Genomic DNA, 27,174 nt, shown 5'->3' with positions numbered 1-27,174 from the left:
GTGCTCCCATGTACTAATTCCTAAGGCAGAAAAGAGAAAACTGTAAATGGTTGTGGTTGGAAAGAGATACATTTGAGTTTAAGAATAACAAGTCAGTAATAGCTGACATTTGTAGACAACCAAGGAATCAGGCATTATTCAATGGGTTTAGCATCTATTAATTCATTCAATCCTTACAGCATTCCTAGGAGGCGGGTATTATTATAACTTCGTTTTAAAGAGGAGGAAACTGAGAAAGGTCATTTCTAAGGTCACACAACCAGTAGAGGTAGAGTTGGGATTCAAATTCAGGCCATCTGGCTCCAGAATCCTGTGTTCTCACCACTCAGATATTTCTTTTCAGGGGTCTTAAAGCAGAACTTTTGTTACAAATGTAACATGTACATTCCAATTTGTTTCTTCATTTTCTGCTCTAGGTTGCTCAGAGCATAAACTTTCTGCTCTACAATATTTAAAGATCTGTTTTTCCCAGTTCACAGTAGGGGAGCTTGTTCACACAGGTAGAAATACTTATGCAATCAGTAAGTTACTTGATCTGCAAGCAGAAAATACAAGACAAATTTGTTGTTGTTGTTGTTACCAAATTAAAGTTCATAAATTACCATATGATAGTTTTTGTAACTTTGTCTTAATGTGCTTTGGATATGGCCAAAATATCACCACATTGACTTAAACAAATTAACTAGATTAACCAATTGTTCAAGGGGGTTATTTTTTTATTTTCATATTGTTGTTCTTCTTCAGTTGTTAAATCTTTATCTCTTTGCGACCCCATGGACTGCAGCACGCCAGGCTTCCCTGTCCTTCACTATCTCACAGAGTTTGCTCAAACCCATGTTCATTGTGTCGGTGATGCCATCCAACCATCTCATCCTCTGTCTTCCCCTTCTTCTCCTGCCCTTAGTCTTTCCCAGCATCAGGGTCTTTTCCAATAAGTCAGCTCTTTGCATCAGGTGGCCAAAGGATTGGAGCTTCAGCTTCAGCATCAGTCCTTCCAATGAATATTCAGGGTTGATTTATTTTAGGATTGACTGGTTTGATCTCCTTGCTATCCAACAGACTCTCAAGAAACTTCTCCAGCACCATAATTCGAAAGCATCAATTCTTCACCGCTCAGCCTTCTTTATGGTCCAACTTTTACTTTCACACATGACTACTGGAAAAGCCATATCTTTGACAAACCTTTATACAAACCTTTGTTGGCAAAGTGATGTCTCTGGTTTTTAAAATGCTGTCTAGGTTGGTCATAGCTTTTCTTCCAAGGAGCAAGCATCTTTTAATTTCATGGCTGCAGTTACCATCTGAAGTGATTTTGGAGCCCAAGAAAATAAAATCTGTCTCTGCTTCCACTTTCACCCTTTCTATTTGCTATTAAGTGTTGGGACTAGATGCTGTGAGTTTAACGTTTTGAATGTTGAGTTTCAAGCCAGTTTTTTCACTCTCCTCTTTCACTTTCATCAAGAGGCTCTATAGTTTCTCTTAACTTTCTGCTTCATATCTGAGGTTGTTGATATTTCTCCTAGCAAACTTGATTCCAGCTTGTGATTCACCCAGACTGGCATTTCGCATGATGTACTCTGAATGTAAGTTAAATAAGCAGAATGACAATATATACAGCCTTGACGTACTCCTTTCCCAAATTTGAACCAGATCATTGTTCCATGTCTGGTTCTAACTGTCGCTTCTTGACCTGCAAACAGGTTTCTTAAGAGGCAGGTCAGGTGATTGGGTATTTCCATCTCTTTAAGAATTTTCCACAGTTTGTTGTGTTCCACACAGTCAAAGGCTTTAGCATAGTCAATGAAGCAGGTGCTTTTTCTGGAATTCCCTTGCTTTCTCCATGATCCCACAATATTGATAATTTGATCTCTGATTCCTCTGCCTTTTCTAAATCCAGCTTGTACATCTGGCAGTTCTTGGTTCATGTACTAATGAAGTCTAGTTTGAAGGATTTTGAGCATTACCTTGCTGGCATGTGAAATGAGTGCAATTGTACAGTAATTTGAATACTCTTTGGTATTGCCTTTCTTTGGGATTGCAATGAAAACTGACCTTTTCCAGTCCTGTGGCCACTACTGAGTTTTCCAAATTTGCTGGCATATTGAGTGCATCACTTATCAAATTAGCTAAGTCCCCTATGCTGCAGCCTATAGGGTCACAAAGAGTCAGACATGACTTAGCAACTGAACAGCAAAGTAATGCTCAGGACAAATAATAATTAAAATTGTAGCGACTGCAGCATCATTAATATTGTACTTAATTTTTTAGATTAAACAGAATCATTTAGAGTAATATACGTATATTATAATTTATTTCACCCTGACTCTCAATCCCCTAATTTATTCTCAGGCCAAAATAATACTGTTTTAACAGTTTAAAAGAGAAAATCCATATAATCTTTTGAATGGAGATTCATAAATATCCATTTCATAAAATTCAACACTCATTTATGATTAAAAATAATAAATAAGTCAGGAACAAACTGGGTTATCTTTAGCCAGATAAGGAGAATTTATTATTTAAGTCAGGAGCTAAGCAAGGATGCCTGTTATTACCACCACTCTTCTGTGTTGTAATGAAAGCTCAGGGAAGTTGGATAAGGTGAGAAAAACTAAAGAAGAGAAATAATTTCTGAAAAAAAATGAAAATTTCTGGAAAAAGATGAAAATAATCACTCTCAAATTATCTGATTTCCGCACAATCCAAGACTATAAGTTTTCCTACGCTTTATCACTTTGTTGGTGGTGTTATTTCTATTTTCTTAGAAATTTCCTCAATTTTACTTTCTATCAGTTTTAATTTCCAGGACATGTTCTTCTTCTCTGAATGTTCCCCTTTTCATCTTCCTGCTCCTCGTTCATAAATGAAATCTCTTTTTATCTCCTTGACAATATTAGGGTTTTACTTTCCCTATGTTTTATTATGCTCCTTGAACTTTTCTGCTTCTTGTGAATTTCTCTCTCCCTTGCCCTTCCCCCTTTGTCCTGTGTTTTCCATGACAGACGTTTTTCTAAAATGTCTCAAATTCTTGGTGGCTCCATTTGTATTTAAAGGTTGTGACTGGAAAGTTTTTTCTCACCTGTAAGACATTAACGATTTTCTGAGTCACCCACAAATAAGTCTCTGAATATCTTTCTCTTGCATTGATTTCTTTCTCACTTACTCTGTTTAAGAAGTATTAGTCTGACTTCTAGAGATATTGACACAAAGCATGAGAGAAGAGCTAAGGTGTTCCTCGTTGGATATGCAGCCCTTCACTCAATTATCTGTTTCTTGGATGTGCGCCCACCTGTCAGATCACAATCATTGTCTACCTGGTCCAACTTCTCCAGGTGGAAGAGTTTCTCTATATAATCTCCACCTTCCAAAATTCTCTCTAAGTCTCTCATATGCTGCTTTCTCCTCTCCATTTTAGACATCCAGATAGCTTCATGAAGTTCTCAGAGAGACTTGTCTGCATGGCTCCCAGAGCCCTAGCTTAGAACCTGTGCTGGCCTGAGGCCCAGAAGAGAAGACAGCAGAAGCTCCTCTTACTACTAACCACCACAATTGCATCATGGATGGAAAAGATCCAGGGATGTTGAATTCTGCTCTAAGAAACAGTTTGATATTTCATGTCCATGTGGCACTCTTTGTTGTCATTTTTAAAATAATTATTCAAATTGTAAGAACCAAATTACACACTTTTTCCTTTATAGTAACCAAACATATCCTCCCAATTTTTCTTACAAAAATTCTTAAAAGGTAGTAGTTATTATCCTATTATGCATTTACAAAATCTAGGGAGAGTTTACAGATGAAGGTAATATTTAGAAATAATGAATAATTTATTAGATCTTTGCTTGAACTCTGAAATTTGATCAAAGAGTGACTTCTGATACTTATTCATTAATTATGAATGGCAAACCTTCATGCTTCCTGCTAAGAGTACTATTTGTTACAAATCAGTCCAAGTCCCTTTTATCCTTTCCTCTGCATCATACTGGGCAGGGAAGCTCCCCTTCCTCTGATTTTGGCTCGTGCAGCTCACAACCCTACCTTGACATTGGTGGTGGTAGTGGCTAATTAGTCACTAAGTTATGTCTGACTCTTTGTGACCCCATGGACTGTAGCCTGCCAGGCTCCTCTGTCCACGGGATTCTCCAGGCAAGAATACTGGAGTGGGTTGCCATTCCCTTCTCCAGAGGATCTTCCCAACCCAGGGACTGAATCAGAATCTCCTGCACTGCACACAGATTCTTTGCAAACTGAGCCACCAGGGAAGCTCCATCTGTGACCTTCCACCTGCCCAAATCCTTCCCACCTCTCAAGACCATTTGAAATGTCATCTCCTTGAAGAACCTTTCCTGTTTCTCCTGTTGAAGTTTCATTTTTTCTTCAGCATGCCCATGATCTCACTTTTGTAACTCTTATTGTACAAAACTAGTCTGATAGTTGTTTTCCTGTCTCTGAAAGTAGATTTTAAGTTCTTATTCATTTTGGCATTTTGCACCTAGAGAGAGGCTTTACATACAGAGCTCAATAGATGATCTTGAGTTGAATGTAGTTATAAGAATGTTTTGCGTCTCTACAACATGTTGCACTATACGAGACACTGAGGAGAAAAATATAAAAAGATGGAAACAACAATTCTTGAACTTCCAGTCATTATCTTAAAACTACCACATTAAAAAAAATTACAACAGATTTTACTAAACACTGTGAAAAATATGAGTACAAAGTACCGTGGGAGTACCACCACTACCTGAGGAAAAGGCAGCAGGTAACATCTGCTTTAAAATGAGAAGGAAGATGAGGCTGATGGATGCCTTGTGGCTACCATGTGACATCCATCAGCCTCCCAGTCAGGCTCACAGACCAGCACTCTTTCTACCTCTTGTGGGAGCACCCCTCTAGGCAAGGTCAGAGCCTTGCGCCTGAGAGAGAGGACACAACACCATCAAAGACTCACGTGGTTTGCTCAGCAAGCGTGTCAGAAAAGAGGAACCAAGTCTCGGGATGTGGCCAAATTTAACCTTCAATGAGGGCACAGCATTCACTCCTGACCAAAAACATGAAATTCTACCCACATTCATTTCTGTGAGTTCCTTTTAATGTGGTTTTCTTTAAAAAGGCAAATAATCAATATTTTAACATATTAAGCTAATTCATATGCTAGGGCTCTAAGATGCTTTTTTTTTTTTCCTGTAGAAGAACTATGATCTTGATTAAAAAAAAAATACTTGGTATAAAGAAATTTGTTTGTTTCAAGATCTGGGTGAGCAATAGAAGGAGTAGCAAAAGAATGAGTGAAGAAAAGAGTGATGTGAGCCCAGGATGAATAAGAAAATATCAGGCCCCAAAGACAAGAAGGGAAGCAAACAATGGGGCTTTTTTCAGAAACCAGACAGACACGAGGTAACTTTGGGAAGTCCATAGAGAAGGACAGCACAGAAAATTATAGCGGAGGAGGAAAAATAACATAAAAACTAAGATCCCCCTTCTTACCTCTAAGTTGGAAAAGAGTGGTAGAAGGAAAAAAAATGTAGGAAAAGATGGGTTTGTTCACCAACCCAGACTAATCTGCCATGAGTTCACTTTCAGTAAATGAAGTCCTGTTATCTCTCTGTAGACCTGCTATGAAGACCAAAGAACCCATGTTATTCTCCCGATGACCACCTTTGCAGTGCTCAAGCTTCCAACAGTAACAGGGCTCCTCCTGAGGTTTAAACGACAGATTGTTGATCCTGCATCACTCCAGTGACAGCTTGACAGAGGAGAGAAACCTGTCCCATGCTCCAGCCTCATGCCAGCCTTGATGTATCTCAACCTCCTGAGAGCCCCAAGAATTAGTCACTGTGGAATCTTCATTACAATGCAGCTAATGAGTAAATGAAATCAAGAGGGAAAAGATAATTTGGTTAAATATGCACTGGGGATGGAAAAACAGATGGGGGCATTAATCCTACTTAAAATATTTGGCTTCAAATCAAGTCACATCATGACTAGTTAGGAGAAGCTGTTAGACATAACTATCAGAGGTTTCACTGGAAAACTCTTCAGCTTGGTAAGATCCTGAAAGAACCAAACCATAAGGGTATTTCTGTACCACCTGTGCCAACTTTGGGTAAAACTTACATTAAAGGGAAGTCCTTTATAGGTTTCCCCATAGGCTTTAATTTCAAATGGAAACCCAACCACTACAGTCAGCAAACATGGGTTGACCCAATTGCCTTCAATGGGTTTTCTTCAGGGACTCTCTCTCACTTGTCTAAACTGAAAGGCCACTCTCTCAGGGCAGCTGTGTTCTATAAGAAAAGAACTCTATGGCACTCTGAATGGACAACTGATTTCAGCAGCATAAAACTCAGGGCTTTATAATCCTGAAGTGTCACTGAAGGTATTCTGAGCAGTGAAGGAACAGTATACTGGGAGTTTCTTTTAAAAATTGAATAACACTAGAAAATCCCATGGATGGAGGAGCCTGGTGGGCTACAGTCCATGGGGTCGCTAAGAGTCGGACACGACTGAGCGACTTCACTTTCCCTTTTCACTTTCCTGCACTGGAGAAGGAAATGGCAACCCACTCCAGTGTTCTTGCCTGGAGAATCCCAGGGACAGGGGAGCCTGGTGGGCTGCTGTCTATGGGGTTGCACAGAGTCGGCCACGACTGAAGCGACTTAGCAGCAGCAGCAGCAGCAGACCATATCAACATGTACCTTTCAAATCCTTCTGTAAAAGCGTTGATAGTAGACAGCTATCTGAGTGCTGAGCTGGCCCCAGTAGAACAAGCAGCCATCTGGGAAAAGGCAAAATGGGAGTGTTGGCATGTGGCCCCAAAGGACTACATTCAACTCTCTTCTCGCCTCAGACCTCTGCTTTTACTTTCATCTTCCTTACTGGCAGCAGATGACCTTGCCTCTGACATCACAGAGAAGAGAGAAGCCATTAAATAACCCTTAACTTTCTACAAAAAAAAAAAAAATAATAATTCTTCTAAATGACCTACATCTGCATGATCTTCTCCCTCTTTCCTCTTTCATGGTGGGAAAAATGTCTTTCTCCTCTCAAAGCCCAATTCCTATCTATGTTCCCCAGATCACCCTTCTCAGCAAATTATCTAGAGGTTTGCCCATCTCTATTCACTTCCAAGATGAATCTATCCAGTCCTATAACTTTAGTAAATCTGTGTTTCTGAATGACTTGTTTCTGCAATCCTAGACTGCTTACTTGACAGCTCTGCTTGGAAGACCCACTCTCCATAGGCATTAAACAGATGAGCTTCCTACAAGAAAACTACTCCCACACTCATGTCTTCAACCTCAGAGATTACACAGACCTCCACTCAGGTGCTTGAGCCAGTCACCTGGAGGACTCTGTCACACTCGTCTGGCTCTTGCTTACATGTCTAATAAATTACCAAGCTCCATATTATGCCTCAGATTTACTGTCTCTAATTCCATCAACTTCACTATAGGTCCATCCACAACCATTGCTCACCTGAACTACTGCAATAGCTTGCTTCCCAACTCATCTCCTCCATTCATTTTTGCTACTTCCCCTTCCAATCCATTCTCCATATCTAACCTTTCTGGGGCGAAAACAAACAAACACCATCTCATCATTCCTTACCTTCAACCAGCTCAATGGAGATTCACTGCATGTGAGTGTGGGCATAATGCACACGGTCTGGGGAACTTCCCCCTGCAACACTGCAGCCTCGTCTCCTGACTGCTTCCCAATTCCCTCAGTAGCTTTACTCTCTCTGGTCCTTGAACAAGCCTGGCTTCTCACAGCAGTCAGTCAGGAAAAGATTTCACCTTTACTGTTAGCCTAACTCCTACTGTTAGCCTAACTCCTAAATGCTGGGGTGGATAAAGCACAAGCTGGAATTAAGACTGCAGGGAGAAATATCAATAACCTCAGATCCAAGTGACACCACCCTTATAGCAGAAAGTGAAGAGGAATTAATGAGCCTCTTGATGAAGGTGAAAGAGGAGAGCGAAAAAGCTGGCTTAAAACTCAGCATTCAAAAAACAAAGCTCATGGCATCTGGTCCCATCACTTCATGGAAAATAGGTGGGGAAACAATGAAACAGTGAAAGACTTTATTTTCTTGGGCTCCAAAATCACTGCAGATGGTGACTGCAGTCATGAAATTTAAAAACAACTCTTGCTCCTTGGAAGAAAAGTTATGACCAATCTAGACAGCATATTAAAAAGCAGAGACATTACTTTACCTACAAAGTCCATATAGTCAAAGCTATGGTTTTTCCAAGAGTCATGAGTGGATGTGAGAGTCGGACCATAAAGAAGGCTGAGCACTGAAGAATTGATGTTTTTGAACTGTGGTGTTGGAGAAGACTCGAGTCCCTGGACATGCTGGGAAAGATACAAGGCTGGAGAAGGGGATGACAGAGGATGAGATGATTGGCTGGCATCACCCACTCAGTGGACATGAGTATGAGCAAACTCTGGGAGATGGTGAAGGACAGGGAAGCCTGGAGTGCTGCAGTTCATGGGGTCACAGAGTCAGACATGACCGAGTGACTGAACAACAGCAATTGCTGTTCATCCTCAAGATCAAAGTTTAAATGTCTCAATAGGGAATCCTTCAGAAATACTTCCAAGTCTCCATTTCTCTACCTCCACCTTATCAGTTAGATCCTACTCTTAGAATGCTTTCTAGTTTTTATTCCTATGGCTGTCAGAATTACATTGCCAATATTTCCAAAAATATTATCCTTCTATTTTATGAACTTTTTTATCTTTAATTTTATGTTTTTATTGAAGTATAGTTGATTTACAATGTTGTATTACTTTCTGATGTACAGCAAAGCCATTCAGTTACATACATATATAACTTCATACATATATTTTTTCAGATTCTTTTACCTTCTAAGTTACTACAAAATATCAAGTATAGTCCCCTGTACTCTACAGTAGGTCCTTGTTCATTATCTTGTTTTATACACGCATGCCTGATAAGTTGCTTCAGTCGTATCTGACCCTTTGTGACCCTGTGGACTGTAGCCCACCAGGCTCCTCTGTCCATGGGGATTCTCCAGGCAAGAGTACTGGAGTGGGTTGCCATTTCCTCCTCCAGGGTATTTTATATATAGTACTGTATATATGTAAATCCTGAACTCCTAATTTATCCTACAGTTTTCAAAGTTACATCTCAGGCTCACAACTTTGTTGTTTGGTTGCTGGTTTCCTCATCTGCGTATGGGTTTTCTAAGTATGATATCACTAATGCAAGGAGAGGACAGTAACTCAGGACAGCAGAAGGAGCCTCTGGGCTGTTGGGTCTAAACCAACTCACTGCTCTGTTGCACTGAACCCCAGTTGTTGTCCTGGCTCTTCTCACTCCAAGAGTTGCCAAAACATTCATACTCTGCCATATCCTCTTCTTCATTTCAACTATTTCTGTTCTTTTCCCCCAGCATCTCTTGAGTTCAGTAAACATAGCCTGTATGTCTTCTCTCATGTGATAAATGACCTTCTGGTCTGTGCTTCTCAACAGATAGCACATGGGAAAGTCCTGAGGTCAGATGGAGTTTGGCTTTCCAGGAACCAGAAAGGTCAGAGTGTCCAGTGGGTGATGAGATCAGAGAGACAGGCTGGTGCTAGACACTGTCCCGTCTTAGAGGCCACACTCAGGATTCCACATCTGAGGATTCTACATCTTACCCTAATGCTAACAGGAAGCCAGTGAAGGGTGTTAAACAGAAAATGAGATAAGCAAACTTGCCTTTAAAAAAATCACTGATATAGTCTTTCTGCTAAATTGAAAACCAGTTGGAGTATTTGCTCCTGCAAGCTACTTTGAGAGATGATAAATAGATTGAAAAATGAAGTGTTAGTCACTCAGTCGTGTCTGACTCTTTGCAATACCATGGACTGTAGCCCACCAGGCTCCTCTATCCATGGAATTCTCCAGGCAAGAATACTGGAGTGGGTTGCTATTTCCTTCTCCAGGGGATCTTCCTGACCCAGGAATCGAACCTGTGTCTTCTGCATTGCACACAGATTCTTTACCATCTGGGTCACCAGGGAAGCCCGTACAAAGTGAACTGAGAAGTAAAAAGAAATTGGGAGATGTTTCTTATAGTTCTAAAGAGTTGAAAAGTGCTTCTCTCTCTCTCTATCTGCAAATTTGCTGTGTGGCACCAAATGTGCCACCTAATTTCCAGGTCCTATAAGTAATAAACCTTACCTCCACCCCCCTCCACCCCCCAAAAAATTGAAGAGTGGAGAATATATCTTACAAGTAAAAAAATTATTGTCTTGGAGCTTTGGGAAAACCCTGCCACAAAAGACTCAAATTCCAGTTGCAGTTTTACAACTGTAGCATCAGTCTTTTCTTTCCTGGTACTTGTTATGTGAGGAATGAAAATACATTGAAAAGATCAAATGTCTGAATCAGAACTTGTCACAAGCCTCAAAGAAAATATCCGGCAGATGTCATTTTCCATAGGTAGGATACTTTGGAACTTTAAGAAGTTGAATTTAATCCAAGCATTATTTTCCAAATGTCACTTATTGTCCAGTCCATTTTATTGCTACATGCACAAATCATTTTTAATAATGAGTAATATGCAGGGTGAAGGACAGTTATAGTCCAGAGGTCTTACAAATCAACAAAATTACATAGATAAAATTCCTGAAGCAAGTCCATGAACCCATAAGTTGTGAAATTCAATTTGTTTCAAATGTCACCAATCCATCATTTCCAGTTTCTGAGTTAAGAGCAGCTCTAGAGTATAATTCTGATCCCAGGCACTACTTTACCCAGCATGTAATTCTGAGACCTTTCCCCCCCAGATCAGTTTCTACAGTTCTTTAAAGTTCCCCGGGTGCTCCGTAAATGCATTAGTAACAAGGCAACAAGTTCCCCAACAAAGCATTGTTTGAAGTACAACAGACGTTGCTGCTTCAAAGTCTTAAGCCAATTTTATTTAATTTCCGGGGCATAACATAGAAAGTAGCAAACTCTGATTGAGGCTTTTTTTTTCACTGAGTAGCAGCCCTTTTCAAGGAGTCTAATGTATTTAACCACAGCCCTTTCGCTTCACATATTTCCATTACTGTACTTTCAGAATAACACTAGGATGGCCCACAGAACCATTAAAAGGCCCTCTTTCAACGTAGGTTACTGAAGTCCATTACCGTAATGTGTTTTTTCCTACCACCCTCCTCATATAGATTGCAATCCCTTGGGCCAGGGTTTAAGATTACCGCATGCACATACAAATAATCCATCAAAAATTCTGACTTAATGAATTAGTCTTCCATTTTAAAGGAAAAGCATTAATGCCATTTTTTTAAAAAGGAACTAAATTTTACATCTTACAATTATATGACTAATTGATACACATTAAGTTGTAGAGGTGACTATTTTCCTATTTCCTAGAACAAGGGATATCCAAAAACCAATCCAGGACTAAAGCCAATTTTTACTGTCTCCCCACCCCCACCAACCCCCCCACACACACCGGTCTAGAGCCTACCAGGATGCCAAGGAGAATCTGCCAACAAGAGTTATATCAGTTCAGGGAAAACACGGCCTTATCTTGTGTGCTGAGAGTTACCTTCCTGTTTAAAGTACAAGGACCTCATTAATTACTTGATATAAATCTACAGACTACATCCTAGGATCTGTGTTTCCTAAGCATGAGCCAAGTATTTTTTTTAATCCCACTCACACCCTGCCTTTTGCATAAGATAATAGATTAACCCTAGGGACACCAGGATCTCTTCCAGTCACCAAGTTTTGGGATGAATCTTTAAAAACTCTTATGAAATTGGGATTTCTAATTGTTTCTCTCAAAAATGCACAATAATCATAAATTTTTTACTTCTAATGTTAGCCAAGAATGTTCATGTGTCAAAATGGATTGCTTTTATTTTAGCTTTTTAATTAACAGATATTGTGATTCAGGATTCTGAGTCCCTGTAGAAGAAAGAAGGGGACAGAATTGTGGATAGGCACACAAGGGTGTTTCAAAGATAATGATAAAGTGCTATTTCTTAAACTGGGTACTGGGTATACAATCATTATATCCTTAACCTCTATTTATAGAGGTTTTCTATTTACTCAATATTTTATAAAACCAGCTTTGAAAACAAAGCAAAGTACATGGGAACAGTCACTGTTTTCAATTTCTACACTTAAATTACTGCAACCTAATTGAAGCAAATCAAACCCTTCTGTGAAATTTGACAGGTTTACTAATACTTTCAGGAAAACATTGTGGGAATAATTTCACCTCTGAAAAGACTTTAATCCAAAGTTGCTTTAAGATGCTATTCTAATAATACTATGATATAATACCATCAACATTAGAAGGAAAAAATTAGGAAACTTCACCCCCAAAAAACAACTTCAAGAACAACTGGGCACCATCGACCTAGAAACATGTCTGTTGCAAATACAAACACAAATACACAGTCTCTGTCTTCAGGGACTGCAGTCTAATAGGGAAGGAGCACAGACACACAGACAACTGATCTAACTGCAAGACAACACTAAGTGCTAGTAGGCACATAAGCAGCACGCTATGGAGTTAAAGAAGTAAACTGACACACAGCTTCACATTAAAAACAAACAGTCTAACCAAAACTTGAGCAGATGACCTAAATTCCAAGAAGACATACAGATGATCAACAGGCACAGTAAAAGATGCTCAATACTGCTAACCATTATTAGAGAAATGCAAATCAAAACTAAGGAAGTATCACCTCACACCAGTCAGAATGGCCATCACTAAAAATTCTACAAATAGTCAATGCTGGAGAGGGTGTGGAGAGAAAAGGAACCCTCCTACACCATTGATGGGAATGTAAATTGGTGCTGCCACTACAGAGAATAGTATAGAGGTTACTTAGAAAAGTTAAAATAGAGTCACCATTTGATCCTGCAATCCCACTCCTGGGTATATATCCAGAGGAAACTCTAATTAGAAAGAATACATGCATCCCAGTGTTCACAGCAGCACTGCTTATATAATAGTCACGACATGGAAGCAACCCAAATGCCCATCGATGGGTGAATGGGAAAAGATGTAGTGGGATTTCTTTGGAAGGAATGATGCTGAAGCTGAAACTCCAGTACTTTGGCCACCTCATGCGAAGAGTTGACTCATTGGAAAAGACTCTGATGCTGGGAGGGATTGGGGGCAGGAGCAGAAAGGGACAACAGAGGATGAGATGGCTGGATGGCATCACCGACTCGATGGACGTGAGTCTGAGTGAACTCCGGGAGTTGGTGATGGACAGGGAGGCCTGGCGTGCTGCGATTCATGGGGTCGCAAAGAGTCGGACACAACTGAGCAACTGATCTGATCTGATCTGATACACAATGGAATATTACTTGGCCATAAAAAATTAAATAATGCCACTTGCAGTAGCATGGATGGACCCAGACATGATCATATCAAGTGAAATAAGTCAGAGAAATACAAATATCATATGACATCACTTATATGTGCAATCTTAAAAAATGATACAACTAAACTTCTTTGCAAAGTAGAAACAAACTTACAGATATAAAGAACAAATTTATGGTTACCAAAGGGGATAGCAGGAAGTGGTGGAGGAGAGATTAGTTAGGAGTTTGTAATTAACATATATTACTACTATATATAAAATAAACAAGAGCCTACTGTATAGCACAGGGGGCTGTATTCAATGTCTTGTGATAACCGATAATGTGAAAAAGATTTCCTGAATCACTTTGCTGTATACCCAAAACTAGCACAACATTCGGAGAAGGCAGTGGCACCCCACTCCAGTACTCTTGCCTGGAAAATCCCATGGATGGAGGAGGCTGGTGGGCTGCAGTCCATGGGGTCTCGGAGAGTCGGACACGACTGAGCGACTTCCCTTTCACCTTTCACTTTCATGCATTGGAGAAGGAAATGGCAACCCACTCCAGTATTCTTGCCTGGAGAATCCCAGGGACGGGGGAGCCTGGTGGGCTGCCATCTATGGGGTCACACAGAGTCGAACACGACTGACGCGACTTAGCAGCAGCAGCAACACAACATTGTAAATTATGCTTCAGTAAAAAATGGTTTTTAAAAAAGGAGTTAGCTGAGACTTCCCTAGCAAACAGCATCTACTCTGATTAATTCACAATGGTCTAGGGTCAGCCCTTCATCCTTGCAGCTCCAGAATTTGATTTTATCAGTGCCTCAGAGTTGATCAGATTCAGAGACAATGACTCACACTCATCAACTACCAAAAGTCTAAAGCATATAAATCAAAGAGCCAATTTATAAATTTACAATAAGAATTATAACTGCTGAGAAAAACAGATATCCATGTTGTCTGACACATGCATCTCTCCTCATATAAAGTTAAATGGAAAGCCTATAATAAGAAAGTTGTTTGGGATTCAAGAAGTCATAAAAAGATCAGCTGGTGATATGGTTATAATGTTTTTTTAAAATGTCATTTTGGTAGCTTGATGTGTCCAGCTGCACAAAAGGGACCTGCTTCAGGAATAACCACACATTTCTGAGTCCTAACAGGAAAACGTATCCTCTAGATTGGACCACGAGGAGCATGGTCAAAGGCTGCCTTCCAAGTCCATAGTTTTGTATGCTTCCGGGACTGACCAAATGCTCTTAGGTCATGGTCTAAAGCTGTGCTCTTTCTTTGGCTATATTAAAAACTGTAACCAAGTGAGAGTCAAGTCTTCTAGTGGGGAACTATTTGACACTTTTACATAGTTGTACAGTTTTCCAAAACCTAGTTCATAGGATGATTCTTAGGGTGCTCTCTAAGGTACACATGGAGAGTGACCAGCTTTAGGGTCCATGCAGAGGTGCAACAGGAGATGGGGCTGGCTACGGGAGTCTGCGGAAGACCACAAAGTTGTTGAATAACTTGAATACTATTCTAGAGAATGGCAGGCCATTGAAGATTTTTAGCAAGAAAAGTGACCTATCTCACCCTCGAATGCAACGATCTTTACAATCTCCTTTTGGAAAGCCATTCTGTAGGGAAAATATTCTGCAACATCTATGACATTTCAGATGTACTTCATTCAAAGTGTTCAGTCTTTAACAAGCTCAAAGGATATCATTCAGAGTTTCTTCTCAGAGAGGAGCTAAAATTTGCAAAGAAAACAAACAAATTATGTTAAACAGCACTTAAAGATTAAAGCTTCAACTGTCAGTTAGATTTTTCTCAATGTTTCAGGTTCGGTGACCTTAAACAAACCTTAAACCTAGTTTCTAGATCAGTTGTCAAGCCACTGCTGCTGCTGCTGCTGCTAAGTCGCTTCAGTCGTATCCGACTCTGTGCGACCCCATAGACGGCAGCCCACCAGGCTCCCCGTCCCTGGGATTCTCCAGGCAAGAACACTGGAGTGGGTTGCCATTTCCTTCTCCAATGCATGAAAGTGAAAAGTGAAAGTGAAGTTGCTCAGTCGTGTCCGACTCCTAGCGACCCCAGGGACTGCAGCCCACCAGGCTCCTCCATCCATGGGATCCTCCAGGCAAGCGACATGTGTATTTAAATCCTTCTAGTCACATTAAAAAATGCAAAAATGAATTGGTGAAATTAATTTAAACTGTAAATTTTATCGAATCTAACGTATCCAAAATATTATTTCCATATCAAGTTTTTGAAATACAAGTGCATTTTGTACTTAGAGAACATTTCATTTGATTCTAGTCATATTTCCATGCTCAGTAGACACATGTGGCTAGCGGCTAATGTTGTACAGCATAGCCTTATGCTACCTACTGGAGAAGGCAATGGCACCCCACTCCAGTACTCTTGCCTGGAAAATCCCATGGACAGAGGAGCCTGATGGGCTTCAGTCCATGGGGTCGCAAAGAATCGGACATGACTGAAGCAACTTAGCAGAAGCAGTAGCGTACTACCTACTGTCAGCTTCAGGGTGTTTCATATTATCAGATAGAGCTGTGTTTCAGAGACCAAAGTGTTCATAGCTATAGAGAAGAACTGAAGGCTTACAACACTTAATATGAATGTATTTTCTCCTCTAGAATGATGTGTGTATGTTTGTGAGAGAGAGAAACAGAGAATATAAGATTATATATGAGCAGCCAACTGGTTCACTTGGAGCTAATAAGGAAAGCCAGATCTCTAGAAATTCTGTTTTCCTTTGGAAGGGTTTTAAAAATACAGAACACCAGAACTTACTTTGTCTGTGTTTTCATAACTTACTTAAGACATTCAGATTCACAAGTTATTCTACACATGTTGAATTAGCCTCACATTCAGTTCAGTTCAGTTCAGTCATTCAGTCATGTCCAACTCTTTGCAACCCCATGGACTGAAGCATACCAAGCTTCCCTGTCCATCACCAACACCCAGAGCTTGCTCCAACTTATGTCCATCGAGTCAGTGATGCCATCCAACCATCTCATCCTCTGATGTCTCCTTCTCCTCTTGCCTTAAATCTTTCCCAGCATCAAGATCTTTTCCAAGGAGTTAGTTCTTCACATCAGGTGGCCAAAGTTGCAATTTCAACTTCAGCATCAGTCCTTACAATGAATATTCAGGACTGATTTCCTTTAAGATGGACTGGTTGGATCTCCTTGCAGTCCAAGGGACTCTCAAGAGTCTTCTCCAACACCACAGTTCAAAAGCATCAATTCTTCGGTGCTCAACTTTCTTTATAGTCCAACTCTCACATCCATATATGACTACTGGAAACACCAAAGCTTTGACTAGACAGACCTTTGCCAGCAAAGTAATGTCTCTACTTTTTTTTTTTTTAATTTAAACTTATTTATTTTAATTGGAGGCAAATTACCTTACAATATTCTATTGGTTCTGTCTAGGTTGGTCATAGCTTTTCTTCCAAGGAGCAAGCGTCTTTTAATTTCATGGCTGCAGTCACCATCTGCAGTGATTTTGGAGCCCACAAAAATAAAATCTCTCACTATTTCCATTGTTTTCACATCTATTTGCCATGAAGTAATATGATGGATGCCATGATCTTAGTTTTCTAAGAGTTTTAAGCCAACTCTTCCACTCTCCTCTTTCACTTTCATCAAGAGGCTCTTTAGTTCTTCTTCACTTTCTGCCATAAGGGTGGTGTCGTCTGCATATCTGAGGTTATTGATATTTCTCCCAGTAATCTTGATTGCAGCTTGTGCTTCATCCAGCCTGGCATTTCACATGATGTACTCTGCATATAAGTTAAATAAGCAGGGTGACAATATACAGCCTTGACGTACTCCTTTCCCAATTTGGAACCAGTCTGTTCCATGTCCGGTTCTAACGGTTGCTTCTTGACCTGTATACAGATTTCTCAGGAGGCAGGTAAGGTGGTCATCTCCTTGAGAATTTTCCAGTTTGTTGTGATCTACACAGTCAAGGGCTTTAGTGTAGTCACTAAAGCAGAAGTAGATATTTTTCTGGAATTCTCTTGCTTTTTTGATGATGCAATAGATGTTGGCAATTTGATCTCTGGTTCCTCTGCCTTTTCTAAATCCAGCTTGAACATCTGGAAGTTCTCTGTTAACGTACTATGAAGTCTGTCTTGGAGAATTTTGAGCATTACTTTGCTAGCATGTGAGATAAGTGCAATTGTGCGGCAGTTTGAGCATTCTTTGGTATTGCCTTTTTTGGGGATTAGAATGAAAACTGACCTTTTCCAGTCCTGTGGCCACTGCTGAGTTTTCCATATTTGCTGGCATATTGAGTGCAACACTTTCACAGCATCATCTTTTAGGATTTGAGCTAACTCAACTGGAATCCATCATCTCCACTAGCTTTGTTCGTAGTGATGCTTCCTAAGGCCCACTTGACTTTGTATTCCAGGATGTTCTCCAGGCAAGTATACTGGAGTAGGTTGCCATGCCCTCCTCCAGGGGATCTTCCCAACCCAGAGATCAAACACATCTCTTATGTCACTTGCATTGGTAGATGGGTTCTTTACCACTACTGCCACCTGGGAATGTGGGACTGTGGAGCTCATATAATTTTCAGAGCTGCACAGTCTCATATATCATCACTGGTTCTAGTCCTAGGAGCACATTCAAAGGTCAGGCTGCTTTTCTCAGTCCTCATAATGAAAGGGCTTACTTCCCTCCCTATGCAGGCAACGAAGGTCTCTACACACATTGACTTAGAATGGCTACATTCACTATCTGCAGTGGTCCCAGATCTACTGTAGTTCTTTTCTCTTGCATGCTCAATCAGTCATGTCCAACTCTTTGCAACCTCTCTGTAGACAGCCAGGCTTCTTGTCCATGGGATTCTCCAGGCAAGAATACTGGAGTGGGTATTTCCTCCTCCAGGGGATCTTCTCAATCCAAGGATCCAAATCCATGTCTCCTGCATGCTGGCATGCAGACTCAACTGCAAAAACCAATTACTGTTCTCAGTCAATAGAGGGCCTCAAAGAAGTGCAGACTTTTCACAATAAAATACCACATTCATGCCTTGGAAGTGGTTTACACTTCTATGGATTCTCTGACCATCTCTCTCATTAGAGTTACAAAACAGATCAACTATAACTTACATCTTCAATAGGGCACCCTGTCACACTATACATTGTAACTATAAGTTTTAATGAAAAATAACACAATGCAATGACTATTCATTGTACCCTAGCTTCCATTCTAGGCAAATGCTCCTGCAGTCTCACTGATACCAAAGACCAGGGGTCAGCAAAGTGTGGCATGCAGACCAAATGCAGTCTATTGCCTGTTTTTATACAGCTTTATTGCAACACAGACAAAACACACTCATTAATTTATGTATTTTTTAATAATCTCTTTCCTGCTATAAAGGCAGAGTAAATAGGAACAGAGACCATTTTGGCCCTTTAATTCTAAAATATTTACTCTCTGATACTTTAAGGAGAAAGACTGACAACCTCTTCTCTTGATCAAGGTAACTCCAAGCAAAGTAACCACAGAAAGGAAAACCTTTGCACAGAGGACACCACTGGACTTTGTCATAAGCACATATTTTCCCCTGAGAACTTGCTTTCCCTCTCCACATTGATCCACATAGTTACAAAAGAGTACATCAGAGTCAGGACACCTGGACACCAAATTTTGGGATTTGGATTAATATAAATAAAGTTACAGTGTGACCATGCTTTTAAAGGAGAGAGATATAAACATATAAGATTTTGACAAGGTTAGCCTACAATCTAAAATTCAAAAAAAATCCTTAAATTTCCTAAAATACCTCAAAGATCTGAAGAATTGTTGGATGATACTGAGAAATTCATCTAGAATGAAGTACATAATGACTCTTCTTTAATGAAAGAGAAGTTTGAAGATATTGGGAGATAGAATAAGAGATTTTAACATACTCTAATAGAAATTTCAGAATAATGAAGGAACAGTGAAAAACCGGGTCTTCTCTTGTGGTTCAGATGGTAAAAGACTCCGTCTGCAATGCAGGAGATCTGGGTTCGATTCCTGGGTCAGGAAGATCCCCTGGAGAAGGGAATGGCTACACACTCTAGTTTTCTTGCCTGGAGAATTCTGTGGACAGAGGAGCCTGGTGAGCTATAGTCCATGGGGTCCCAAAGAGTTGGACATGACTGTGACTAACACAGTGAAAAACCACACCTGAAACAATGATATCTGAGACTTTTCCAAAATTCTGGATCAAATTTGCACTCTGATTATAGGCAGAATGAAAAATAAGTTCAAATCTGTACAATTTTGAAAAGAAGGCAAATTTTAAAAGAATGCATCAGCAGCAAGTTATAACAAGAGACTAGAGTGTTATCAAAGTGCTGTGTGAAAACAACTGTCAACCTTCCCTGGTGGCTCAGAAGACAAAGAATCTGCCTGCAATGCAGGTTCGATCCTGGGATTGGGAAGATCCCTTGAAGAAGGAAGTGGCAATCCACTCCAGTATTCTTGCCTGGAGAATTCTCTGGACAGAGGAGCCTGGCTGGCTATAGGCCATGGGGTCATAAAGAGTCTGACACAACTGAATGATTAATGCTAGAATTTTATGGTCAGCTAAACTAATATTTGGGTTTCCCTGATAGCTCAGTTGGTAAAGAATCCGTCTGCAATGCAGGAGACCCTGGTTCGATTCCTGGGTCAGAAAAATCCACTGGAGAAGGGATAGGCTATCCACTCCAGTATTCTTGGGCTTCCTTTGTGACTCAGCTGGTAAACAATCCACCTGCAATGTAGGAGACCTGGGTTCAGTCCCTGGGTTGGGACGATCCCCTGGAGAAGGGAAAGGCTACCCACTCCTGTATACTGGCCTGGAGAATTCCATGGACTGTATAGTCCATGGGGGTTGCAAAGTGTCCAACACAACTGAGTGACTTTCACTTTCATTTTCAAACTAATATTCAAGAGTGAAGACAAAATAAAGACATTTCAGGCTTAGAAAGACTAAGAGAGTTCACCACCCTTAGGGCTCACTAAAAGAACATATTTCAGCAAGAAGAAAAGTAACCAAGAGGAATACCACAAACAAAGTTGGATAAAATACTTTAAAAAATGTGTTTGAAGACATTATAAGGTAAATTGGTCAGTAACAACATAAAGGGTCAGGATCCTGGAGAGAAGGGAAATGCAGAAAAAAGAGCTCCACATGAAAGTCTGCTCCTGCTCTGGAGACATAATAAGATCTGAATCACATGACACCAGGCTGCTGCTGCTGAAAGAAATCTAATGAGAAGGGGGTTGAGACTCTTTTTTGAGTAAGTGCTCCACGGCATCTGTCACTCCTCAACTAACTTGGTTTTTGTCAAAATCCATAGCCTGAAACTAAGGATAATGTTGCCTTCCTTGAGTTCCTGATTAGGAGAAAGAGTGCTGAAACCTGCTACAAACTGAGCCTGGGCTGGTAGCTCAGAGTTTTTAAAAATTCTTAAAAACTGGAAATAGAACTGCCATATGACCCAGCAATCCCACCGCTGGGCATACACACCAAGGAAACCAGAATTGAAAGAGACATGTGTACCTCAATGTTCATCACAGCACTGTTTACAGTAGCCAGGACATGGAAGCAACCTAGATGTCCATCAGCAGACGAATGGATAAGAAAGCTGTGGTACATATACGCAATGGAGTATTACTCAGCCATTAAAAAGAATGCATTTGAATCAGCTCTAATGAGGTGGATGAAACTGGAGCCTATTATACAGAGTGAAGTAAGTCAGAAAGAAAAACACCAATACAGTATATTAAGCCATATATACAGAATTTAGAAAGATGGTAATGATGACCCTGTATGCGAGACAGCAAAAGAGATACAGATGTAAAGAACAGACTTTTGGACTCTGTGAGAGAAGGTGAGGCTGAGATGATTTGAGAGAATAGCACTGAAACATGTATATTATCATATGTGAAACAGATCACCAGTCCAGGTTTGATGCATGAGACAGGGTGTTCGGGGCTGGTGCACTGGGATGACCCTGAGGGATGGGATGGGGAGGGGGGTGGGAAGGGGTTCAGGATGGGGAACACATGCATACCTATGGCTGATTCACGTCAATGTATGGCAAAAACCACTACAATATTGTAAAGTAATTAGCCTCCAAGTAAAATAAATTAATTAATTAAAATAAAAAATTATTTACCTATTTTTATGTTTAAAATATTTCAAACCAATTAAGTGTAATATGATAAGATCATACATAATTTTTTCTCATTCTTGCTTTTTTCTTAAACTCTTACTCTTCTCAATTTACCTTGCTGAAAGTAGGTCTCTGTTTTGAGTAAACTCGCTGGATATCCTGTATCAAATCAAATTCAAACATAAAAAATGTTAGTTCATTACCTACATTTGTTCATTCTAGTGAATTTATCATGTCATTTCCAGGTTTTAAAACCCAATTATTCTAAAGATTTTGTTCTCTTTATACAGAAAAATCAAAACTCCTGTGAGTGTTAGATCAATAATTCAAAGTGTAAGCATTGTTATAAAATTCAAGACACGTGAATTGAACTTTATAATAAGCAATATAATGATAAGGAGAAGGAGTTTCCTACTCAAATAAATTAATTTTATTAGTTATTTTACATTTGGCAAAGAAAATCTAAGTATTCCTCTAAACTCTCAGCTGAAGTGTTATGGACTATTTTAAGTACATCTTGTCTTTAAGCTCTAGTGACAAAATTAAACAAGATATAAAATAACCTTATGATAATTTTAACTTGATCTTATTTACTTATTTTCTAAACCAAGGTCTTTTGAGTCTAAACACTTAACTCGAAGAAAGTTTGGAAATAAATAGCCATCTTTGTTGTTGTAGTCACCGAGTTGTGTCTGATTCTTTTTCAACCCCAGGGACTGTAGCCCACCAGGCCTCTCTGCCCATGAGATTTTCCAGGCAAGAATACTAGAGTGGGTTGCCACTTCCTTCTCCAGTGATCTTCCTGACCCAGGGATTGAATGTGCATCTCCTGCATTGTAGGGAGATTCTTTACCACTGAGCTACTAGGGAAGCCCAAATACCCATCTTGCTATACTTCAAATAGTAATTGAAATTACTACCTTAAAAAAGATATTCTGAAAATTCATTTGGGCAAAAACAACAAATATCAAAAACACATCATCAAGGCTACAGACAAACACACAGAGATTTGCTCAGTCATGTCTGACTCTTTGTGTCTCTATGGACTGTAGCCCACCACGTCCCTGTGTCCATGGGATTCTCCAGGCAAGAATACTGGAGTGAGTTGCCATGCCCTTCTCCAGGGGATCTTCCCGACCCATGGATCGAACCTGGGTTTCCTGCATTGCAGGCAGATTCTTTACCATCTGAGCCACCAGGAAGCCCAGAGATGCCATTCTGTTAGTGATTCAAGGAGCAGTCCAGTGTGACCTGTAGCTCAGAATAAGATGACTCCTGTAGAGACACTATTGGGGAATTACCTTTTGTGTATAGTCACAATGGCTTGGACAGTTTTCTAAACCAAATCATTGTTTCACAGTGTAGAACTCCACAAATTCATCAAATATTTGATAAAGAACTAAACCACATCCAAAGGTGTTTCTTAACAAAAATCCTATGGATCCTCTGTAGCCCAGTTCTGGAGACTGGGTTATCTTTTACATGAAGAAAGCATTGGTTTCTCAACTTCCAAACCAGAGTGTCCACTGTGCTTTTGATGTATATCATGTTGCCAAAAAGTGGGGTGGGGTTAGCCTTCCCATGGGTAAACAGGCCACAAGCTGTAGACCTTCATCAACTCTTCAATCTTACATTATTGATGACTAGTCAAAACTATAAAGAAAGCTGAGCACAGAAAAATTGATGCTTTTGAACTGTGGTATTGGAGAAGACTCTTGAGAGTCCCTTGGACTGCAAAGAGATCCAACCAGTCCTTCCTAAAGGAGATAAGTCCTGGGTGTTCATTGGAAGGACTGATGTTGAAGCTGAAATTCCAATACTTTGGCTACCTGATGTGAAGAACTGACTCATTGGAAAAGACCCTGATGCTGGGAAAGATTGAGGGCAGAAGGCGAAGGGAATGACAGAGGATGAGATGGTTGGATGGCATCACTGACTCGATGGACATGGGTTTGGGTGGACTCCGGGAGTTGGTGATGGACAGGGAGGTGTGGTGTGCTGCGGTTCATGGGGTCGCAAAGAGTCAAACACAACTGAGTGACTGAACTGAACTGAACCAAAACACTAGGTAAAGACAGTCATTTTTAGTGCTATACACTCTTTCTAAGGTGTACACTTGGATTAAAGTGTACTGCCTATGAGGTATATAATTTGAATTAATTGGACTCTTGACTTTTGGCAAGAGTACTTAGAAGAACCAGGAAAAAGCATTCTCAGTAAAATGTACATAGTAACATGACCATAGTGCCATTGAGTTAAGGTGTACAATTTCATGACTGGAGTACAGACAGAGGTGCAGTACGTACCAAGCATCATTAGGCTTCTAACTAAAAAACAGAGGTGAAAGATAATTTTTGTTAATATGATTGCTTATCAACCAGGAAACCAACAAGTAAACAGTCTAGTTGGTTTCTTGAAGATGATGCTTAAAAAATTCTATAACCTAATCAACCTGACATATTCTAAGTCAGCAACAGTTAAGCTCCTTGCACACATCACTACTGGAAATGCCATGTAACAGACAGCTTAGGACATAAGGAGCCCACATTAAAAATAGAAAACCTACTTTTTTCCATCGCAACTCAGTACTCTTTATAATTACCAGTGAATAAACATTAAAATATGATAGTAAAATTACATCCAGAGACTAACATAAAAAAGATAACGTATGGCCTCTTAAAAACGCTTTCTTATTTGGAAATTGTCATAATATCAGAAATAAATACAAAATGAAGGTCCTAAGAAAGAATATGGTCAAAAAAGAATTGACCTGTTTCAAATGATGAAACACAAGGAATAACCAAAAAGTATTTTTGTTTCAGTTCTATTTAGCCATGACAGGCTAAAGGAATATAGAAGAGACATCTAGCCCAGAATGGTATTAAGAAAAGATTCTCTGTATTAGATAAATATTAAATTGTATCTCGAAGGAAGAGCAGAAGTCAATGAGGAAAAGAAAGTTTCCAAGAACAGTTGAGCAGTGGGAACTAATGCGTAGAATTATAAGGATAATTATTGAAACCCAGTCTCTGCTAAACATGGAAATATCACTTAAGAGAAAGACATGAAGGAACAGAAGACATAAACAGAGTGTTCTAGCCACTTCATATACATTTTTCTAACCCTCCCAAATACCCAAAGGATAGGACTGTTTTCCCTCAGTCAGAGTTTAGAGAGGCTCAGCGGCTAATTCACTGTCATTCAACCAGACTTTAAAATGAACTCGATTGGATGGAAAACGCCACAAATCCTGACTCTATGAAACAATACAGAGGGAAAGGAACTCTGCCGCATTTAATTTTCCGTTAACATGGTCTAGGTGTTGAGAGACATAGGAAAAGAGGCAAGAAACAGGTGACAGGTCTTATATGTTATGCTAAGTAATTTAAATTTTATTTAAAGCCATTATTTCTTTTATTGCAAGAGAGCAAAATGATGAGATGCTTATTTAGAAAAATCATTCTCATAGCAGTATGGAAGATTTTCACTTAAAAGGCAAATGATGTGACTAGACATTTTCCCAAAGAACACATTCAGATGGCCAAAACAGGCACATGAAAAGATACTCTACATCACTAACCAGAGAAATGCAAATTAAAACCTCAATGAGACATCACCTTACACCTGTCAGAATGGCTATTATAAACACACACACACACACACACACACACACACACACACACACACACCCCACAGATAACAAATGTAGGAAGGGTGTGGAGAGAAGGGAGTCCTAGTACACTATTGATTAGAATGTAAGCCAGAGCTACCACTACAGTAAACAGCCTGGAGGTTTGTCAAAGAAATAAAAAGAGAACAACCATAGGATCTAAAAATTCCACTGCTGGGTATATATCCAAAGAAAATAAAAACACTAAGTTGAAATGCTACATGACTCACAATGTTCATTAACAGTATTATTTGCAACAGCTAAGAAGTGGAAACAACCTCAACAGATGAACAGATAAAGATGCAGTATATACACATAATCGAACATGCACTCAGCCATAAAGAAGAATGACATTTTGCCATTTCCAAAAGATGGATGGACCTGGAAGGTATTATGCTTAATAAAATAAGTTAGAAAAAGACTAATACTACATGTTATTATGCATATGTGGAATCTAGATAATAAAACAAATGAACGAATGTAACAAAAAAGAAACAGAGACGTCGATAGAACAAGCTAGGAGTTTCTAGTGGGGAGAGGGAAAGAGGAAGGGGAGACTAAGAGCAGGGGGTCCGGAGGTACAAAATAAACGAAGCACAAGGATATATTGTACAGCATAGGGAATACAGCCAATATTTTATAAAAATTTTCAATCAGTTCAGTCACTCAGTCATGTCCGACCGTTTGTGACCCCATGGACTGCAGCATGCCACAGGCTTCCCTGTCCATCACCAATACCTGGAGCTTGCTCAAACTTAAATCCATTGAGTCGGTGATGCCATCCAACCATCTCATCCTCTGTCATCCACTTCTCCTCCTGCCTTCAATCTTTCCTAGCATCAAGATCTTTTCCAATGAGTCAGTTCTTCGCATCAGGTGGCCAAAGTATTGGAGTTTCAGCTTCAGCATCAGTCCCTCCAATGAATATTCAGGACTGATTTCCTTTAGGATGATTGGATCTCCCTGTAATCCAAGGGACTCTCAAGTGTCTTCTCTAACACCACAGTTCTAAAGCATCAATTCTTTGGCGCTCATCTTTCTTTATAGTCCAACTCACACATCCACAAATGACTACTGGAAAAACCATAGTTTTGACTAGACAGACTTTTGTCAGCAAAGTAATGTCTCTGCTTTTTAATATGCTGTCTCGGTTGGTCATAGCTTTTCTTCCAAGGAGCAACCATCTTTTAATTTCATGGCTGCAGTCACCATCTGCAGTGATTTTGGAGCCCAGGAAAATAAAGTCTCTTACTGTTTCCATTGTTTCCCCATCTATTTACAATGAAGTGATAGGACCAGATGCCATGATCTTCGTTTTTGAATGCTGAGCTTTAAGCCAACTTTTTCATTCTCCTTTCACTTTCATCAAGAAGCTCTTTAGTTCTTCTTCACTTTCTGCCATAAGGGTGGTGTCATCTGCATATCTGAGGTTATTGATATATCTCCCAGTAATCTTGATTCCAGCTTGTGCTTCATCCAGCCCAACATTTCGCATGAGGTACTCTGCATATAAGTTAAAAATAGGGTGACAATATACAGCCTTGAAATACTCCTTTCCAAATTTGGAACCAGTCTGTTGTTTCATGTCCAGTTCTAACTGTTGCTTCTTGACCTGCATACAGATTTCTCAAGAGGCAGGTCAGGTGGTCTGGTATTCCCATCTCTTTCAGAATTTTCCACAGTCTGTTGTGATCTACACTCAAAGGCTTTGGCATAATCAATAAAGCAGAAGTGGATATTTCCCTGGAATTCTCTTGATTTTTGACGATCTAACGGATGTTCGCAATGTGATCTCTGGTTCCTCTGCCTTTTCTAAAACCAGCTTGAACATCTGGAAGTTCTCTGTTAATGTACTGTTGAAGCCTGTCTTGGAGAATTTTGAGCATTACTTTGCTAGCATGTGAGATGACTGCAATTGTACGATAGTTTGAACATTTTTTGGCATTGTCTTTCTTTAGGATTGGAA

The 27,174-nt window shown here is 39.8% G+C and overlaps 1 long non-coding RNA gene across 1 annotated transcript in view; it reads right to left on the bottom strand.

Annotated features, from left to right (window-relative positions):
• Positions 1 to 612: 612 nt before the first annotated feature.
• The window catches only part of LOC147374623 (uncharacterized), a 112,165-nt gene continuing 85,603 nt past the window's right edge, over positions 613 to 27,174 (bottom strand). The window contains exons 2-3 of the long non-coding RNA XR_015162981.1: positions 6,699 to 6,778; positions 613 to 6,054 (exon numbers count right to left, since the gene is read on the bottom strand). This is a non-coding gene — a long non-coding RNA (uncharacterized LOC147374623). The remainder of the gene's footprint in view (positions 6,055 to 6,698; positions 6,779 to 27,174) is intronic.

The sequence above is a fragment of the Bos grunniens genome, chromosome 4 (genome assembly GCF_055505025.1).
Source record: "Bos grunniens cultivar Pamir isolate PY7600 chromosome 4, Bosgru_T2T1.0, whole genome shotgun sequence".
NCBI classification, from domain to species: Eukaryota; Metazoa; Chordata; class Mammalia; order Artiodactyla; family Bovidae; genus Bos; species Bos grunniens.
The sequence above is the reverse complement of the archived record's forward strand: the minus strand, read 5'-3'. Positions and strand labels throughout refer to the sequence as shown.